At 39.2% G+C, this 19,898-nt stretch overlaps 1 long non-coding RNA gene across 1 annotated transcript in view; it reads left to right on the top strand.

The window, feature by feature from the left end:
- LOC137850283 (uncharacterized) overlaps nt 1–17,342 on the top strand; it is a 37,525-nt gene extending 20,183 nt beyond the window's left edge. Inside the window, exons 3-4 of the long non-coding RNA XR_011092435.1 lie at nt 10,135–10,231; nt 12,576–17,342. This is a non-coding gene — a long non-coding RNA (uncharacterized lncRNA). The remainder of the gene's footprint in view (nt 1–10,134; nt 10,232–12,575) is intronic.
- The last annotated feature ends 2,556 nt before the right edge of the window (nt 17,343–19,898 follow it).

The raw sequence follows: 19,898 nt of genomic DNA, 5'->3' as shown, positions 1-19,898 counted from the left end.
GAGTAAGATGTGTGTCACACCTGCTGCGGTGTAGGCTAATGTGCAATTGTCCATCAGGAGACCCATCTCAGTGGTATTCTTTAGGATACTGCAGCAGCTTTGAATAACCTTCAGCTGTGCTATTGTTGTGTGTTGGAGAAGAGTTTGTAAGCTTCCTGAATTTGCGGATGTGGGGGACAATCAAAGTATCTTTCTTTGTGAATTGTAGGCACCCCACAGAGATGCTCCTTTCCTTCAAGTTATTCACCACCAGCAGCTGTGAAGGGGGGGGGCAGCTGAGAACTACTGTCACTTCTCAAATGACGTCCTGTATTTTTGCCATTGCAACATGGGGACTCGGAAACTTTCTATGAGTCCCTGCTGTTGACAGCCAAGCCTGGCTTCCGTGGGTCGCTGGGTTTGAAGACCTTGAGGTAGGACAAAGGACATGCCCACAAGAATGGTCTTATTTCATAGCTAGTGAAGTAGAAAACATTTCCTAAATTTATTACAAATCTTGAAGAAAAAAAGGAGAGGGACATTCATCCAGCCCCAGGCTCCTTTCATCCAGCATGAATGTCACGTGACAGTGAGACATACCAAAGATAGAAAACACTGGCCAGATTTTTTTCTTGCCTGCTTCTGTTTTCATCTGCATGTAGCCAGCTGGAGATGCAGATTACAGCTGGTTTATTATTTTCTTGAAGAAGTGTCTATTTTTTGGCAGGCCAAATGCAGGCAGAGACACAGTAAGAGACACTCCACATGTTCTCGGAGCACCAAGGAGATGGGCTTGGAGCAACATCCAGGTCCAGAAGTGAACATCTGTCCTAGCCACTGGTGCTGCAGGGACAGGAGGGTAAGTGGAGGCTCGGTGCTGGGCAGAACATGTGCTGCCTGCAGGCTGGTGACCCTGGCAGCCTGGTCCTGCTCTAGGGGTGCACAGACCTCTGTGCACTGGGAGGAGAGACAGTGACAGGTCTTGTCCTCTATTATCCTTTGAAATAGGGATTATCAGTGTTAGTGATGCTCAGCTATTCTTCTGGGCACATTTGTTATCCCTGTCTATGCCAAGCTCTGATACAGTTGCAGGCCCAGCTGCAGTTGTCTGGCTTGTTCACTTTGCCAAGGGCTAAAGGGAGATTGATCAGAAAGAGTTGAGTCACTGGGATGAAGATACAGGGTGGATGGCATGGAGATGGCATGCCATGGCATAGAATAGAACAGAACAGAGCAGAATATGTTTTTAAAGCTGATAGTTGCTTTGCTGTCCTGTTCCCTGGCCTCCTGATCTTGAGGTCTATTCCTCTGCTGTGACAGAAAGAGCAAGAGAGGTTAACTGGGGAATTAGCCACTCCTTATACAGCTGGCATATTTTCTGCACTGGAGAAACATAAGCAGCAAAATGAGTGATCTTAAAGGAAAAGTGGAAGTGTGGATTCTTGACAGGATGGAGGAAATAAAGTGATTTTAGTCCTTTGGACTTTGGACTGTAGTTAAGTGGCTTTGGGGCAGTTGGTCTATGCAAGAAAGATAGGTCACACAGAGGGGCAGTTCAGGAAGTATTACTTAAATATTAGGATCACATGACAGTAAATATTGGGATTACAGAACAGCATGACAGTTAAGCAGTTTATTTATTTGTTTGTTTGTTTATTTTCAAAACTGATTTTAAGGGCATCCCCTGCCTCAGGTGGTCAGCCTCTTCTTGCACAGGGTGTGAAAGCATCACAGAGACTTATTTGTGACCACAGCTGAAAATGGTATCATAATAGCCAGACTTAGACTGTGCTTCAAGGTCCTCCTTGAAGAATCTGATGCAGGGCAGAGAAGTGACCAGGGTGAAGTAACCTATTTTTGCCAAATTTTCTGTGATTTTAAATTTTTGCTGCTGAAGAAAATTGGACCAAGACAAAAATAAATCAATTCTGTATGCATAGGCAATAAAAATCATTTTTGTACTTGTTTTGCATTGCCTGTCCTTCCCCCCACACCTCTTTGTCATTCAAAGTATGCTCATAGGAAACTTCAAGGGAAGCTGCCAACATTATCAACATCAAGAGAGACAGACACACCAATGACATAGGATGTAAGTGAAAGGGTACCACTGAGAAAAGCTACACAGATGGTATTATAGATTAAAAAACCTGGCATTTCTAAAGCTCAGGATTGTTAAAAACAGAAACAGATAGAAGGTGAGAGGGTGAGAGAGAGGAGTAGCTTGCTTATTCTGTCCTTCTGGTTTGATATTTCTAGAGGCCCCATCTGTACTTTGCAAGAATGGGTTTGTGCTTTTGGTTGTATTCCCAGCTTGTTCTTCTTGGTGTTTATAGACTATCCCACATGACAAGTTCTTTGCCAAGCATGCTGATAGGTCCTTGCAGCAAGAATTGTTCTGTTCTGGGGCTGTGCTGAGGTGTTTTACATTCCCAAAGTGAGGTACAGTCCAGAGAAACCCTGTGAGGAATGGCTTTGCTGTTTGTGGGGCAGAGCAGTACTAGGTCTCTCTCTTGGCCTGCCTTGCTTTTAACTAGAATGACAAATTCTGTTATAGCCATTGCTCATTCATTCCCTCTTTTCCTAAAACTAAATCATTTACTCTAATAGTTGCCAAATCATAGCCTCTTGCACCCTATTAAAATGTGTTTTCTAGGGTGCTCTGAAGTGTAGATTTCAGGAAGGGAACATGTTCTGAGAAATGTTGGTAGTGCTATATTTGAGCAAAAGTTTTCAAAAACCAGACTAGTCTCTTTCACAAGGCCTCTGGTATTACTGGCACTGAAATTTCAATAAGGAAACTGAAAAAGGCAAAAGGGGCTCTGTGAGCCTTCTGAAATATTTGCCCAGAATCGCAAAATTTCAGGAATTCTGACCTCTGAACAAACTACCCCAAAAGAGCCATCTCTTTCCTAGGAATTTATGACAAAAAACAGCCCCCTGGTGTGACAGCCTGTCCCCAGCTCACTGTTCTCCCTGCCTCTAGAAAGAACAAAGCTCTTCTCTCCCTCTGAGCACTGCAGCTTTGCAGTATAGCTGGTGCCACCTGCTACTGCTGGGCACCCCATCCACACCTCCTGGCAGCTTCCCTCCTCCTGGCTCTCCTGCCAGGTGATACACCCAAATGTCCACAATGAAGGTGCACATCCAGCATCTTGCCTATGGTCCCAGCCAACAAGAAGGCAATAAGGAGATCCAGAAATATTTCCTTCTCTCCCAGTCCCCTTTGTGTTGAAATTTCACCTGTCCATCTATACATCTGTCTGGAATAGCACTTTTTTTTTCAGGCAATATGCTTTGGGTGACCAAGGACAGTTTGTGCTTGCAGTTAGTCTCTGAGACCTCTGCAGTCAGCACTTCATGGCACTCCATTTAATAAACCAAGCCCAAGTTTGCATCTTTGTCATCGTCTCTCTTTAAATGTTTGAGATTATGACAAGTATTTGAAGCAAAAAGAATTTCTATGTGAACAAATGTTATTTTCTTGCTGAGGACTAGATTCTACAGATATGAGCCTCTGAGAAATAAACAGACAGACAGAAATGTATAGAAAGACAAATGCGCGATTGATAAAATTGGTCTTGTACTCAGATCTGTTTCCAACATATTTCAAAATAGCAGCTTTGGAAGATGCCACTTCCTTTTACAGCCCTGTTCACAAATGGTAAGTATAGTTTGCTAGAATTTTGGTCTAACAATTTAATCACCAAATTACCTTGAGCAAAGGTTTGCCTCCCATCATTAAGTGATTCAGTCAAGGTAACAAGTAAAATAAAGCCTGAGGGATATAGTAGTCTCAGATATAAGCCTTATTTTACAAGAAAGAACAGTGTAGTTAGGCTTTCTTCTGAGTTATTTTTGTGTTTTTGTGCTTTATCACAGCTTGCAAAAGCAGGGATTACAATATGTAGCTGTTGATCAATATTAAACTAGTAGAGAAAAATGTCAAGGAGAAAAAAATTTGAAATCATACTACATTTCAACACCAACAGAGAAAATCTCAGCATTGTTAAATGGCAGCAATAAAACTAGCAATTGTTATTTAGTTTTAAGTAATGAACCAAATAAAAAATATGGAACTTGCTACATTGCCTCCCAAATGGAGCTTATTACACTGCTGCTTGAATGTTTGTACAATCTTTAATCTAAACATTTTCTCTTCAGGTCTTAATAATAGGCATGGGTAGTTGCAATTTGCTCCCACTTCAAAGGCAAAAATGAAAGAGGAAAACAAAATGCTCTAACAAATCAGATGTGCACAGAAGTGGCTCTTGCAGCCAGAGGAGGTTGGTTGTTAGGGCTGAAAGTCAGAGAATTTCACCCCACAATTTATCTTTCAACCAGGTAAGGGCAGGATTAGCATGTGGGCTCTCCAAAGCTGCTCCCCCAGTGAGAAGGAAGAGCCATTCATCACTATTTACTGGGCTTTTGTTCTGCTGCAAGCCCTTGCAGAGAAGAAATAAAAAAGAGTAATTTGTGTTTCTCAAAAGGAGACCAACACACATTCTCATAGATGCTTCAAGGATTTTTTTATTATATTTTTAATATATAAGCAACCGAGGAAAACATTTAGAGGTGAATGTTAATATATTCCACTCCTCATGGCCCACAGTATTCTCAATTCTCAGTTCATTTTTTTTCATTATGCATCCTTTGTTTCCAGAATTACTGTGATAGTTTACTGGTTTGAAGGATTTTAGAGTTGCAGTCATAAATAGAAGCAAATCTTAACCTTGAAACTTGAATGACAAAATAATCCTATTTGAAACAACTCCTGAGTGGCACATGGACAAGACAGAAAGAAATTAATTCCTTTTTTTCCTGCAAATGCCTACCTCAAGCTTAAATTGCTGTTTAAAACTGATCATCTGATAAAATCCCAAATTTTAAAATGTTTGGCTCTGATTTCTGATGAGGGAAGGAGGCAGGCTGGGGTATTTATTCCTGTCCTTGGACCTGTGGTTACATGACTCCTCATATTCCCCTTCCCTCTGGGACCCTGATGCTCACAGCTCCACATGTGGACAGAAATCTTTACGAAAAGCATGGATTTAGATGCTCACCTGCAAGGTAAATAAACACATCTCCCTCTTGGGCTGCAGTTGGTTTCTTTAGATATTTTTCTGGTGTCTGGCGTGCTTGTTGCAGGGAGGTATGGCTCTCTATTCACCCAGCTGGGCTGGGAGCAGGACCTGCCTGCTGGGGCTGATGCTTTGCCTGGGTACTCAGCCTCTGTCCACGCGCCTTCTCTTCCGGGTGGCCTCAGGAGCCAGGTCAAGCAGGTGATGGAGTATTTTGGGGGGGCTGGAGGTGCAAGAGACCCACCCTTTGCAGCCTGGGACATGGTGCAGTTGCTGCTGTGAGTGCTTGTATCTGAATCTGTCCCTGCCCTTGTTGATCCTGGGTACCCAGGGCATGTTTAATGCTTCCCTCTGTGACCCAGAGCACGTCTTGCTATGGGACATATAAAGCTACAGATTATGAGCTTTTTGTGGAATACTGTAGTGACATTTAATAAATTCATGACATTTAGTAGGTCAGATTAGAGAGCCTAGTGCAGCATTTGTTGTTAATTTTTATTGTACCTATAGACTTTACCCTTCCTTATAGGAACTCTCCCTCAAGAGAGTCAAGTCTGTATTAAAAATAGAAAATGTATGAATGTCCTTATCACCATAAAGTAGAAAAGAAAGTGAAGCACAATGCCATGGAAAAAGTTGTTCCAAATAAGCAGGCCTTGACTTACTGTACTTCATTAGTGTGCAGCAAAACCAAGACCTGGCTCGCCCTTCTGCTGGGCAGCCAAGGTTGCCCAGCTCAAACCTGATGTCACTTGGGCTGAGATCCCACTACAGCTTCCCAAGTATTTACATCCACACTCAGAAGCCTCTGGAACACAGAGGGTCCTATGCTTCAAACTAGTCACACATACCTAACCTGTAGGATCCTCTAGGATCTGTTTCAGATAGGCTCATACAACCAGTTTAAACATTACACTTTTTTTTTTTTTTCTTTTTTTTTTTTTTTCTTTTTCCCAGATTATGGACACAGTATGCATTTCTGCATTTCTGGCTTCCACATTCCTTGCAATGAGAATTTCTAGCACATTCAAACTATTGGTCAGCCACTAATCTGTAAGCCACAAGAGACTGCCCACTAGGAATTGGGATAGCAATTTATTTTCCAAGTTATGATAGAGACCTTTTCCTCATTCAAAGTTAAGTTAAAGGAAAAAAGCAATTAGAAAGATATTATTTAAGCCTGAGTATACACCAGGCAGAGACAGTTCTTGCTGCCAGCAACAAGACTCTTGGGATCTATCAAATACCGTAAGTTGAATATAGATCTTTAAAATCTAGGACCAATTAAATACCCAGAAGGACTACAATTTAAAAGAGACTGGAAATTTCAATTAAGTATAAAAATTTAACAAAGGTTACCTATATTTAAAAGGACATAATTCATTGCTACTTATGCTGAGGGATGGAGATGTTGAATGGCAGGTCTGTATGTTGGGCGGAGAAACCTGAATCCTAAATCTGACTGGTTCAGTGAAAGTCAGAGGTATTACATCAGTGTAGATAGAAAAGATTGTTACAACAAAACTAAATCTCATGTGGTTACTGTTCTGAGAGATAAACTGTTTTAGGGAAAAATACCCACACACGTACATGCACAAGACACTAGAAGCTTTAATGATTTTTTATCCAGTTTTATTAAGTTTTACAGACATTATGTTCTTCCTGGGATCATCCAGCATCAACATTAACGGGGAAGACTTGCGGCCATATCAAGTGACCAGAAGTGTGTGTGACACAGCTGGATCAGCTAAACCAGGTTGTGATCTTCATAATTTTCCTAGTAATTCCTTGCTTCTTTTTTTTTTTTTTTTTATCAAGATACATGCCTACATAAACCCAGGGAAAATGCCTTGTGTTTCTACGGTCACCTAGGCCAGTGCTGGGTAACTACTATAAGCCAAGGAATTCCAGGCAGTAGTTCCTACGTCTTAGGATGTTCCATCCTTGCCTTGGAGCAAGGGTTCTCCTTGGGATATCACTGAGCAGTCTTTAGGTGTGTGATGATTTCATGACAATTTCAGGAGATGTTAGCACCTTCCTTCTAAGATGGGCAAAGGTAATTTATCTTATCAGGAGCTATATATATATATAAAAAAAAAAAAAAGAAAAGAAAAGAAAAAAAAAAAGGTGATGAGAATTTCAATCTGGCTGATAAAACTGAAGTCTTGCACCTCTTGGGAAATGTTTTTGAGTCTGGCTCAGATTAACAGTGATCAAAATACATTTTTGTCCTGGGAAGGTAAGAGAGTGCTTTTGTCTCAGGCCTTCACTTGCTGACAAAGGTTAGTTTTTTGCACCTACAGATCTGACCTAAGGCTGCTGAAGTGCTCAAACAGGAGAATGGGGAAAGCAAGGAGGAATTATCTGCAGCTAAAAGACAAGCCTCCCAACACAGGTTAAAGCTGTTTTGCTTTCAGCTGCTGCCTCTCATCTCATGTTGTCTGATCTAGCATCTGGCTGACAGTCAGAGACACCCTGCAAAATGAGCCACAACAAAGGCAGGAGACAGAGGGGAACTGCTTCCCTCTACATCAGTGTCTTACGTTTAGTGCCAAGGAGGAGAGGAAGGTACGGGTGTGAGGTCTGAAAGCTTTCTCCCTGCTAGGTGAGAGAGGAAGAGCCTGAAAGTGGAAGCCTTGTGAAAATTTCCAGTTTTTATTGGGGCCACAGAATAACAAAGGAAATTATGTGTTGCGAAGGAAGGTACACCTCTCTGAGACAGGAGAAAGGCAGAAACATAATCCTGAATGAAGAATTTCCTTGGAAGGAAAGAGCAAAAAGAGATCGTATCCCTGCTTGGAAGATGAGACAAAAAGGAAAGACAAACCAGGAAAGAGTTACTTAATTAGGGAGGAAAAAAATGATCGCAGTAGTAGAAATGATGTAGTTTGCACCATAATAGCAAGCACCAAATATAGATAGTGAATGAAACTCTTCAAGAGAGACAGTGGGACTCGGTGCTTGTTAACGGCTAATGCCAAGCAATATTCATTTACCCCCACAGGTATTAGTGAATATTAATATTATGTCGTTAGCAAGCTTTCAGTACTACTGGCAATATGTTGTGCCTTTTCTGTGGAATAAAAGAACTCAGTTTCTAGCCCTACTAATTTTATATCTTTTATGAGCAACACATTTACTTTTAAAAATAAAATACAACATGTAAAAGTGGTAATTTACAGCTAAAGCAACTAATTTCTGGTGTTCTCATTAAGCCTATTTTATGCACCTGTCTTCTATTCACTCTTTTGAAATTGTAGACCACAAATAAGTGTACTGGGAGTGAGTAATTAGCCATAATTATTGTTTCTTTGTAATATTTTGGGATGTTGAGAAGATTTCTTACGTGAGGATGCCTTTTGTAAGGAGAGAAATATTTGTAGTGATTCTGAAGCTTATGACTTGAGCCTGCACATTGATAGCAGCCTGCAGTGAGGAGAGCAAGAATGAATTAAAGCAGGGTGCTTGTGACTGCAGGTTTCACCAAGGACAAATCCCAACATAATTTAATCACCGCTAGGCTTTAAATAATTTTCACGAAATATTTGCATTTTTATGTCTGCTAAAGGCTTCAATAGTTGCAAGCTCTTTGATTTCCCAAATTTGCCATAATGGCGTGTATGTTTAAATACACCTGTACATATAATGATCTCCAACATTGCTGATCCTCTGTGTAATGAATTAGATTTTTCACTGTTGTAAATAGACATGATGCAAGATTAATAAACTAAGCCAAAGAGTATTGATATGTGGCATTGATGTAAAGCAGGTTAGAGGGAAGCTAATTAACATGCTTGAGTGATTTACAATCTAATCCTATACAAAACATTGGAAAACAAACTTGTGAACACTGAAACAATGAATCTCAGCTGAAGTATTAAAAACCATGGTTCAAATTATGCCATGGTTTTTCCCCTCAGCACTCCTTAATATTACAATAGGTATGATTTTGCAGACTAAATATAAGCATTGGTATTTATTTTAAAGTTGGATTTAAAGTGAAATCTCTTCTTCTCACGATTTTTTTCAAGAAATGACTGGATTTCTCCATCAATTTGCAAATCTAAACTATTCAATTCAAAAAGTAACTGCAACAGTGTGAAAAGCTATTTACAGGTCTGCAGCCATCTCTGGTTTCATCAATTTGTTTTTCAGTCTTTGCTGTTATTTCTTGTTTCTTATGGATCTCCTGGGACAGCTTCTTGCTTGAGGAGAGAATGTCAATAGCTCATTCGTCCTCCAGGATGTTTCCTTGCAACAATGAGAACACTCCCCAAATTTAATCTAGTTCTTTTGCCTCTTTTCTGTAAAATCAGGGGGAAAAAAAAGTTATTTCAAGAAACATGAGCATCATCTGAATAAGGCTGCTATGTAATAACTGTCTGGGTTTGCCTGTTTTGTACAAAGGGATATTAAAATAGACCATGACTTTCAAAAATCCATTAATGAAATTCAGAACTATTTTAGGCACTAAGTTTGGAGTAGCTCAGATGCTAGACAAAATTTATCTGCAAAAAGCTTTCTGCTTTGTTTTGGTTTTGAATTCACTTACATAATTCCTCAAACATGTAATTAAACTTTATGTACCTGTAGGTTAGTCTGCTGGAATATTTATTTTGAGGAACTACTTTATATTTTCTTGGGGCTGTAAGATATCTCTTAGCATGTGCAATACGAGGGTGTGCTGTAATATTGGTGGTATTGTAAAAAACAGAGATAAAGAAGTAAGAGCATCAATGCAAACAAGCATCTGTGTTCTAGATGGGCTATAGAGAGAAAAAAAAAGCTGAATGAGATGGAGGACTTAAGTTTACTAAGATATAGTATGTGGAAAACCACCTGTTCTTTGCAATTTATAAGAAAAGATTATTTCTTCTGTTTGGAGTATGTCTGCCAGGGGAAATTAGCTACAGAAGCAACTCTGGATTAACTCTCCACACAGATGCTGGGTTAATATCAATCAGAAAAGGGGCATTCTTCCTCCAGAACTGTAGTGTATACATAAGGGAAATAGTCTTGCAAAACTATTCTACATTAAATTAATTCCTGAATTTAATCCAGATTCATTTCTTTACAGCACTCTAAAAACAAACAAACAAACAAACAAACAAACCCACAACATTCTTTCTGTTTTTCTGTGAAAGACTTCACCACTGTGGATCCTCTAAACTTGGGTAAGTACTGTCAGAATAAAATTGCCCATGAACTGATTTTAACTTCTTCCTGCTGAATTTACTACTTCAGTTATCTGGTTATCTTATGGATTTATAGTGCATCAAATGCTTGGAGCAACATACAACAGACATAAACTCCATGCTGAATCCATCTGAAAAAAAAAAAAAAACAAAAAGTGAAAAGTATAAAATGATATTCCCTTATATAGAACAGATTTATAACTAGAAAATAATATTAAAATAATAGCTTTTGATGTGCTAGTAATGTATAGCAGCTGAGACCATGGCTACCCTGTCCACATCTGTACATACCTGTAAAATTGTAGGACATTTTGTCTTCTGAGATCCTGACAGGTTCTTTCACTCTTTGCTGACATAAAATGGCTACTTGGTAGGGGTACCAGATTCTTCTGTTAGTTACACGATTATTTTCTGGCATATTGTAGCCTAACCCAACTTTCCCTTCCCCTCCCCCTCAAACAAAAAGCCTCTAAAAACCTATGGGAAATCAGGTGAGAAACTGTATTACAGAAAATCAGTTCATATATATACAGACCGACAACCTTTTGACCTTTCTTGCCAGAATACACATGATAAGCGTAATTGCCAGCACTGTTATTTGTTCTCATTTTATTAAGTCTGTTTTTACAATAGGTGTTAGAGATAAGTACTCTGATGGCTATTTCTCCAGATGTCTGCTTTAAATGTACCATAAAACACGCGAGATGGTGTATCCATTAACACCATATAGTGAAGAGAATACCAGATTAACATTAAACACAGTGTTAAAGGGGAAAATGTTTCTAAATTACATTTTCTTGGGTTAGGCACAGCAACGTGAAATAATTAAAACTGAAACAATTTGAAGAGATTTCCTTCTGTACACATTTTATTTTATTCCCCCTCCCCCCCTCTTCTTTTTTTTTTTTCCTTTTCTTTTTAATTCCAGGATGATTTTAGAGCCAGAATAGTCAAGTTGGGTGCTTCTGATGCTATGCAACAAAGTGCTTATGTTTGTGCTTCCAGAGCTAAGAAGGAAGCACAGCCATCCTGCCCTCCTCATGCCCTCATTATGCACAGACACTCTCTGCCATTGCACATTAGCTTATTTTATATACAAGATAGATGCACAGCATCACAATGGGTAGGCACAGTTGTTCAAAAATCAAGAGTCGTCTTCTGTGTTTTCACACTGAATTTATGCCTTTGAAAGTCTCTTATGTGCCCCAAACCTAGCTGTTGTACCTACACTTCAGGGAAACAACTTTGCCATTTAGGCCCTGGAAAGTCAACAGTTTTTAATTCTAAGAAACCACGATGCTTTTTATGAAGCACACTTTTCTTCCAAACATTATCTCTCATCTTCAGTTTCCCCAACAAAGCAGTGCACATTTTATAGTTTCTGTCTGCATCACTTTGTTGCCATCCCTGCCATCCAGGTTATGCCTTTCAGCTTTGCTGCTCTGCTCTGCCTTTTTCTATAACTCCTAAACAACAGTCTCAAGCTACTTATTCCTTTCCTTTTTTCTTTTTACCCCTTTCTTGGATCATTTCTCCTTTCCATCTCTCCCATCAAGTGTTTCCAACAACAACTGTGTCTGATTAGTCCCTGTGATTTCTTTTCCCAGTAACCTGTATAGAGAAAACATACTTTGACAGATACTTCAGGCAGATAATGAGGATTTTGGAGATGGGTGGTCATGTGGTGCTTGAAATCCCTGCTGTAATGAATAACAGCCTTTCCCCAACTGGATGTGTTCCATTTCACTTTGTTTAAACGTCTGTCTTTGCTTCACAGACTATAGAGTAGGATTGAGTTCCTCTGAAAGGTTTTCAATTAGCACTATGTTCCCAAACTATCAAAGAAAAATGTATCAGAAGGAGGGAAAGAAAAAAAAAAAAGCAAACAATTAACAATTATATTTCAAAAGCCTTAAACCACTTTGGTTGCTTAGCATAGCAAGAAACATCATTTGAATGGAGCCTAATGAACTAATTTTGACAGTCCTGTGCTTGTCAAGCATTTCTTTCTCTCTCTCTCTCTTTTTTTTTTTTTTTTAATCGATACAACGCATTCCTTTTATTTCTAAGTAGTGAGCAGAAATAAGTGAAATGTTTTAATTGAAAACTGAGCTCATATATTCAGGATAAGAAAAAAACATAAAAAGAGAAACAGCAGAAAATGATCCCTTTGCCTCAGCAGATGATGAAAAGTTTTCTCCTCTTTTTATAACGGGACTTGATTCTGGTTCCTCAGTGTAACTATTATATCTGTTCACAATGTTACAGAAATTATTTTTCCCTCAACTTTGGATGTTTATCTTCTTTTTAACACCAACTGCAGGGGGTGGGATGGCAGCTCTATAACTGCCATGCAAGGCTGGCCCCTGCATTTAAACTGCTGCATGCAATGGGAGCTCCTGGCACAAGAAGGGCAATGCCCAGAGACACTGGATGACTCACGACTGCCTGACAGCATCTGCAGCATCCATCCAATGGGAGCAGTAGCAGGAGTTGCTTCACTGAAAGGAAAGTCTCCAAAAGATTAACTTCCTGGTGGCTACATGAAGATATTTGGTAAAAAGTTTTCATCTTCTGACTTGATAGACGTTTCCAGGTGGATTTTATTGCTTCTGACTGGGGATGTAAGCCAGAACAGAGCCCATGGGGCATTTTGCACCAGTGTTCTTCAGCAGGAATACAGACATCTGGTATTTGAAAGAGATGGAGATTATCTTTTTCCCTATCTTCTGATGATTTGTCCCAATAGTGGGTCTGGGATGCTGGCTGAGGAAGTGCAGAGTGGTCATTGTCATAGGCCTGAAAATCTTCCCTACAGACAGGAATTTGGGGAGATAATCTGAATCTGTCACTGCTTCCTTCTCTCTTGACAGCTCATCAGCATAGCCATAATGTTTATTAGAGATTTTAAACACAGAGAAAAGCTATGGACTAAAATTTTGTTTAATGGATTTCACTGCTTTGATAAGCAGGGCTTATTTGTAATTGTGATAGCCTCGGCATCTCATGATACTCCAGTGTTTCCTTCTCGATTCGGTTGTTTAGGCAGGTAAGATCAGTGTCCTTTCTTCCTGAGCAGCTTTCTTGGATTCTGCTAATCTTTTCAGCAAACCTAGCTGATCAAAGAAAAACCAGAAAAACACCAAAATATCATAGATCACACCTGGGTCTGAGTTTGGGGGAAGGCAAGCAGGGATGTGTAATCAGCTGACTCTTAAAATCAGTGTAACAAAGTTTTAATTCCTGTGCTTGCGTGCCTCAGCACCACAACAATTAGTGACCATTTGTCCCTTCAATGACACATGGCTGAGAGAGTAATGTGTCATTGGACATGCACTGAGAGAGCAGAGAAGCCACAGATGGCATGAGAGGAGTCTGAACACCCCAGGGCCCACCGATTTATGATAAAACACAAGAAGGTGAGCAGATGAAGGACAGGGAGCTAAAGGTAAAGAGGAACAGGAGGAAGAAAAAAGAAATAGAGAATGAAGGAATAGTTACAGTAAGACAAATAGCAGTTGGGTTAAATTATCATGCAACAAAGTAGGAACAAGAGACATGAAAGCAGCATAGAGAGTGGATGGGAAATGACAGAAATCCCTCCATCCTCTGATGTGACTGCCAAGAACACCACTGTGCCTTTTCTGACAGGAAAAGCTTCAGTTAAACATCCAGATTGCGTTGTAGGCTGGAGGAGGAAGGCCATTTCTTGCTGTAATTACCCACTTAAGATAGAAGGAAAATTTGTGCAGGATTTTGGGGGATGACACCATTCTGTGCTACAGCATCTATTTTAAATAGTCTTTTCAAGTGGTGCAGCATTTTACCTGCTCACAGGAATACAAAAATACAGTCTGAAAAGTTAGATATTTAGTGCATTCAAAAATTAGAGGGGCAAATTACTTCATTCAAAGTGATGAATATAATGCACTCCACTTATAGGAATAGTGTTTAAATAGACATGTCTTCAGAATAATGAAATCGGATTATTAAAATAAAGTTACCTACTGTCCATTTTTTTTGCTGGTGATAAGAGTTTTTAAGGATTTGCTGGTCTTTTTATATGTTTTTTTATTTGTGACTAGTACTTCTCACAAAATTCCTGTACTGTGCAAATGCAATTAAGATAAGCATTTGGAAACAGGTATGTTCCCTCTTCTGGATAGAAAACAGTACCAGAGACCAATGTCAGTGAATAAATATAGAACACAGGCCAGTCTTTGAATTTCCTAATACATAAATGAATAAATCTTTTCTACATAAACCACTTCTATAGAAGAAAGATTTCACAGTGTCATTGGACACTGTGGGCAGCAGTAATAGCTACCTCTTTTCTCTCTGTCTTGATGCCTCAACATCTGATAGATTTACCCTGACTTTCAACAGTAAGCTTCTTTCAAATAAATATCACTTTCTCTGGGTATGAATGGATGTCGAGCAAACACAGACACAAAATAAAAACCAAAACTCAAAACCAAACAGTAGTTGCACATTTCAGAAATGTTGTAAGCATGTTTTAAAAGTATGTGATGGCATAAATATTTTGTTGTGGTTTCACAGTATTGAAAGTTTCTAACGGGAACCTGGTAAGCTTTGAAGCACTGTCTCCAGACGCAACTTTATTATTGAAGCAATTTACTACTGTTCAACAAGAAATTCATCTATGAACTCCTCTGCTGTTAGTTCCCCAGACCAATAAGCAGCAGCTGGACCTTCTGTGGGCCTTCCTCATGCTGGAGAATACACCTGCTTTCACCTAGCCAGGGAGGCAGCATTAATACTCTGCTGCAGCCAGGAACACACGTATGAGCTACCAATTAGGAAGCCTTTCAAAGTGTGGCTTTGCAGCCCATCTGTGATCTGCAGACCTCAGCTTGGGAACCATTATTCTCCACTAATGGCACCTGGGGAGCAGGAGGGATGGAAAACTGTGGGGTTTGGGAGAACAGAGTCTATTAAATGCTATGGCAACAGGTAGCAAAACAGCATTCTCCCTTTCTCCCTTACTAATTAGTGGCTGTTAGCATCTGGAGTTGACTGTCTGTTGGTGGATGTAATTTGCTACACTCCGTCTTGTGACGGTGCAAGGAAGCTGAAGGATGATGCAAGGAGCAGTCAAGCTGAGAGGCAAAAGAAATATTAGGAATGAGCTTCCATATACTTATTTTGCAATACCATGTTTGAAATAACATCGTGCTCCTGGAGGCCTAAGAAAAATGTGACTTACGTAGTAATATTTTCTATCCTTTCTAAATTGTTTTGCTTACATTCTCTTGGCAGAAAATAGTCAAATGCTGATCTGTTCACATGTTCAGAATTTCCAGAATATAAAATTGTCAAATGATAGGAAACTTCCCATAGTAGGTCTGATGAAAATCTTTCTCCTTATCTACTGGTGATCCAAACCTACTGGAAAGGAGAGGTTTCCAAGTAAGCTCTGTCCTGACAGGATGCTGGTAGAGAGCCAGGGAAGGAGCCACAAGCAGAAGATTGCCCTTATCCATGGCAAAAAGCAGGTTCACCTGTCCAGAGGTGCAAAAGTTGAGTGTTTCCTCTTAATGGAGATAAACATTTCAACACCACTGTCTCTCTGTTAAGTATCATTCATTCTGGCCCATGTTCGGTGTTGTCTGGAAACAGAGGAGGAAATATCTTTGAAGGCCCAGATGCAGTGTATTTGCAGAAGTTTCATTTCCGGAGGGAAAAATCAATCAATCAATAAATATATATATATATACACATTTATTCTTATATATATAAGAATTTCAGTCTTAATTATTGCAGGGTCATGAATGCTTGGTGTGTCTGAAGGCAAGAGTGCAATCGGATCTCTTTTTTCAATTGAACTAATATTTTATGCTTGGTTTTATTAATCTTCATTCGGTGCTCAATTACTGCCAAGCTCAACTGTGTTTCCTCACTGAGCTGGAGAAGAAAAAGGAGGTGGCACTCGGAAGAGTGGAAGGAAGGACCTCACAGCTGAAACTGTGCCCAGGACCTAACTCAGTGGTTCAGGGATTCTATACAAAAATAAATGGTGTGGTTCATATTCATCAGTTAAGTACTGGGGTGTGCCAGGTACCATCTTGACATTACTACAAAGAGAGGACTACTTGTTGGAAAGTGCTGCTGATCCAAATTGCTTTCAGCTTTCTGCCCACTTCAGTAGCCTAGAGATACAGTACAAATTAGAATTATATTCCGTCACAAAATCTGTGCATTTTATATGACCCTGATCTGCACAAATTTATTCATAGATTCGTTTTGGTTGTACAAAGTTCCAGGTACATATATATGCATTTTCAGATTGTAGACTCATATCCTGGCTTCTAATGATATATGTGAAAATGCAACACTCCAATCAATTCATTGTCATCTGTAGACAGATGACTCAGATAACTTCTATTGGTTTATTAAGCACAATTCTGATTAGTTGTTTACTTATACTCACTTTTGATACTCTGTGTGGGTTTTGAGTTTGGATGAACAACATAGCAGCTCTGCAGGAACTTGGATATTCTGAGAAACTGTAAGAAAAATTGAATTTATTTTAAAATCAAAATTCACAGAATATTTCTTAGGTAAACAATATGGCTTAATAGAAGTAGGGCATTTCCATTTTTAGCTACGTAAATAGAAGCTGCAAAGTTCAAATATTATCAGCTTTGCAGAAATGAATTTTAATTTCCCCCAGTGTTTTTAATTTGTGTATCAGCTTGACCTTGAAGGCCTGCCAGACAGATAAAACTATCTTCTGAAAATGCAAAAGAAATGATAAAAGCAATGGGAGTTAGGTGATGATGTGTATTTGAAAATCCCGCTAGATACCCATCTGCATTTTAGGTGCTTAAAATAAGAATCTACTTCAAATCTGCAAAGCAATCAGTTTCTCATTTGGCCTTTGTGATGGCAGATTTAAAGATCTGCAGGTGCGCTAATAAGAAATCAGCAGGATCAGAAGCAACACAAATAGCTGTGTTGTATGAAAGAACTGAAACCATAAACAGGGATAGGCTACAGGAATGACTCCAAGAAAAAGTCTCTGGAGTCTCTGGTGAAGCTTGAGGAGAGGCTCTTGATTCTGATTTTTTTTTTTTTTTAAGACCACAGGGAAATATTTGATTTGTGGTTTATTATTATTATTATTATTTATTTTATTTATTTTTTTGCTGTTATCATTACTGTTTGCTTCATATGTTTTACAGTAGACAATATGATAATTTTTTCCCAAGACCAAATGGATGGCAGTGGATTAAACCACATATTATAAAGCAACACTGAAGTACTTTCTTTTTCTTTAAATTATGCAGTTGAGAGGAAAGCCTTGAGATTCAGGCATTGTCTGTGAGACATGAAGATTATAGAGGGGAGAAAAAAACTGTACAAACCATACCAAAATAGTTTTAATGACTACACTTATTTGTAGTGTGCACAAGTCCTTGAGATGGAGAATGGGAGAGAAAGTGCAAATGAAATAAATGTGAAAGAACACAAAATAATCCAAATGTTTACCCTTATCTCCAAGTCCTGCCTGCAGTTTCTTTACATAAAAAGTATATTTCTGAAATACCATTTTTTTAACACATACATAATACCTATGTTAAATGTAGACTAGTACTTTACAGAACTAAGGTAGATATTCCAAACTGCAGGGTTTTTCTGTCTGTGATTATGGAAATACATCTGTACTGGATTTTTGGCTCTGTGGCCCTAGCTTGGTCTAGGTTTTTAGCCTGCAAGAATAATGACAGTCATTTTATAGGAATGAGTTTGTAAATCAGTTACTTTGACAGGTCAACATTTTCCCCTAGCATTCTTTGAGAGCATCTGAAAGAGCTGAGCCTGGAGGACCGTACTTCATTCTTTCCCTAAGAGTGCCTCTGGCATCTTGTTTGTTTTAATTTGTGTGTTTTAAGGTAGTTTTTCTATGCTTCTAGTTGCTGTCACTTTGTAGTACTTTTTAAAATATATGTAGAAAGCAATTATCTCTTGCCCAGAATGACAGGCAAATTTGAGAAGCAGTTTTGGATTTCTACCATTAATATATTCTGCCCCCCTTTTTTTATTTTTTTTTTAAATCCTACTTGAAAGAAACCAAATTAGTAAAAAAAAACCAAGTAAAAGATCTCAGAATCTAGCATCTGTTTACATTACCTGTGGAACAATTAAAAGGATTTTCTAGGAGATGTTTTATCAATATTCAAAGTGTTAGTCATGTCAGACAAAGAAAGAAAGACAGAGCCAAGGTGGAGAAAATTGCATAAGTACACAACTATAAATGACAAGCTTTTTTTATTATTATTATTTTTATTTTTTCCTTTGAATTGAATATATCATAACCTTCTTAAAGAGGAGCACAAATATAAGCAGAATTTAAGATTAAATAGTCTGGTAGTGAGACAGCCCCATTTATAATTGCTTTTGATTGCCACACCATTTTGATATGTTCTGTACCACAGTTGCAGGTAGTCAAGCAATATCATGGTGAGCTGTGATGCACTACTGCACAAGAAATTTTAATAAAGTATTGTAGTTGTTACTCAATATATTTATTGAGAACCAGAAAAAGCAGATATAGTATATATCTGTATATATCTGTAGCAAGGTGCAGTCAATATGGAAAGTTAAATTCTCCCTTTCTGGGGAATTTAACTGTGCAGTCTTACACTGCAGGGACATTTTTTCCCCCATCCATTTACATATATTACTTTATTTTAAACAAAAGTGAGAAAGTGAGAGAATTGTCATTGCTTGATAGTATAATATGGGTCCTCTGGCCTTGATTCAGGACAGTTGTAAGGAATAGTTTAGCTGTCCTGAATAACAAAGCACTGAAAATGCCATCAGCTCATGTTTCATCTGTACTGTGAGAGGAGTTTGCAGCCTCCCATTCTGCAAGCTGCACAAGAAGCAGAGAAAGAGTTGAGAAGCAATGATGGCTGGAGAAGGATGGAGGAGACAAGGAGCACTAGACAGGATGAATCGGTCTTGTGTGCACAACCCCAAGAGAAGCTGCTGGAGAGACTTTTTTTGGCCAAATGGAAGCAGAGGTTGCTCCTGATGTCTTCCAAAGAGCATCTCTCCAGGGGAGCAGTACACAGCCTGAGCTCCTGCATGAGAGGCCTCCTGTGCTCCAGACCTAGAGATGCCCAGCACCAACCACTACATCAAAGGTGGACGCAGCTGAATTGGACTCACTGCAGTCCCAGTGAGCCAGGAGTGCTTAGACCACAGCTAAACTACTGGGGCCTTCCTGAGGGGTAACACTGAATTATTTCAGATGTACTTCAAATGGACCTGAAGTGGAGATTTATTTCTTTTGACACGTGATAGTTTCAAATACATTAGGAAGCCTTTGCTTCAGCACTCAGGTAACTTAAAATGGAGTTACTGGTAGCTTTTTGGTACCCTCAGGTATGTCGTAGTTCTTTGGGACATTGCTTTTTGATGTGTGATCACAAAGGCAACCTTTCAGATTGCTTTTGATTAACAGTGCAGCACATCGAAGACAACCATTCATATTCTTCTTGCGTGCCCTGCAGTGCCTCCAGGCACCTCATTTGTATCCATGCTGCAAGGCATGTGGGCTGCCAACAAGTCTGATGTCTGTCCCAGAAGCACTTACATCACAGCTAGAAAGGACCTT

This window comes from Anas acuta, chromosome 1 (genome assembly GCF_963932015.1).
Source record: "Anas acuta chromosome 1, bAnaAcu1.1, whole genome shotgun sequence".
In the NCBI taxonomy this organism is placed as follows: domain Eukaryota; kingdom Metazoa; phylum Chordata; class Aves; order Anseriformes; family Anatidae; genus Anas; species Anas acuta.
This window is presented reverse-complemented; position numbering and strand designations above follow the sequence as displayed.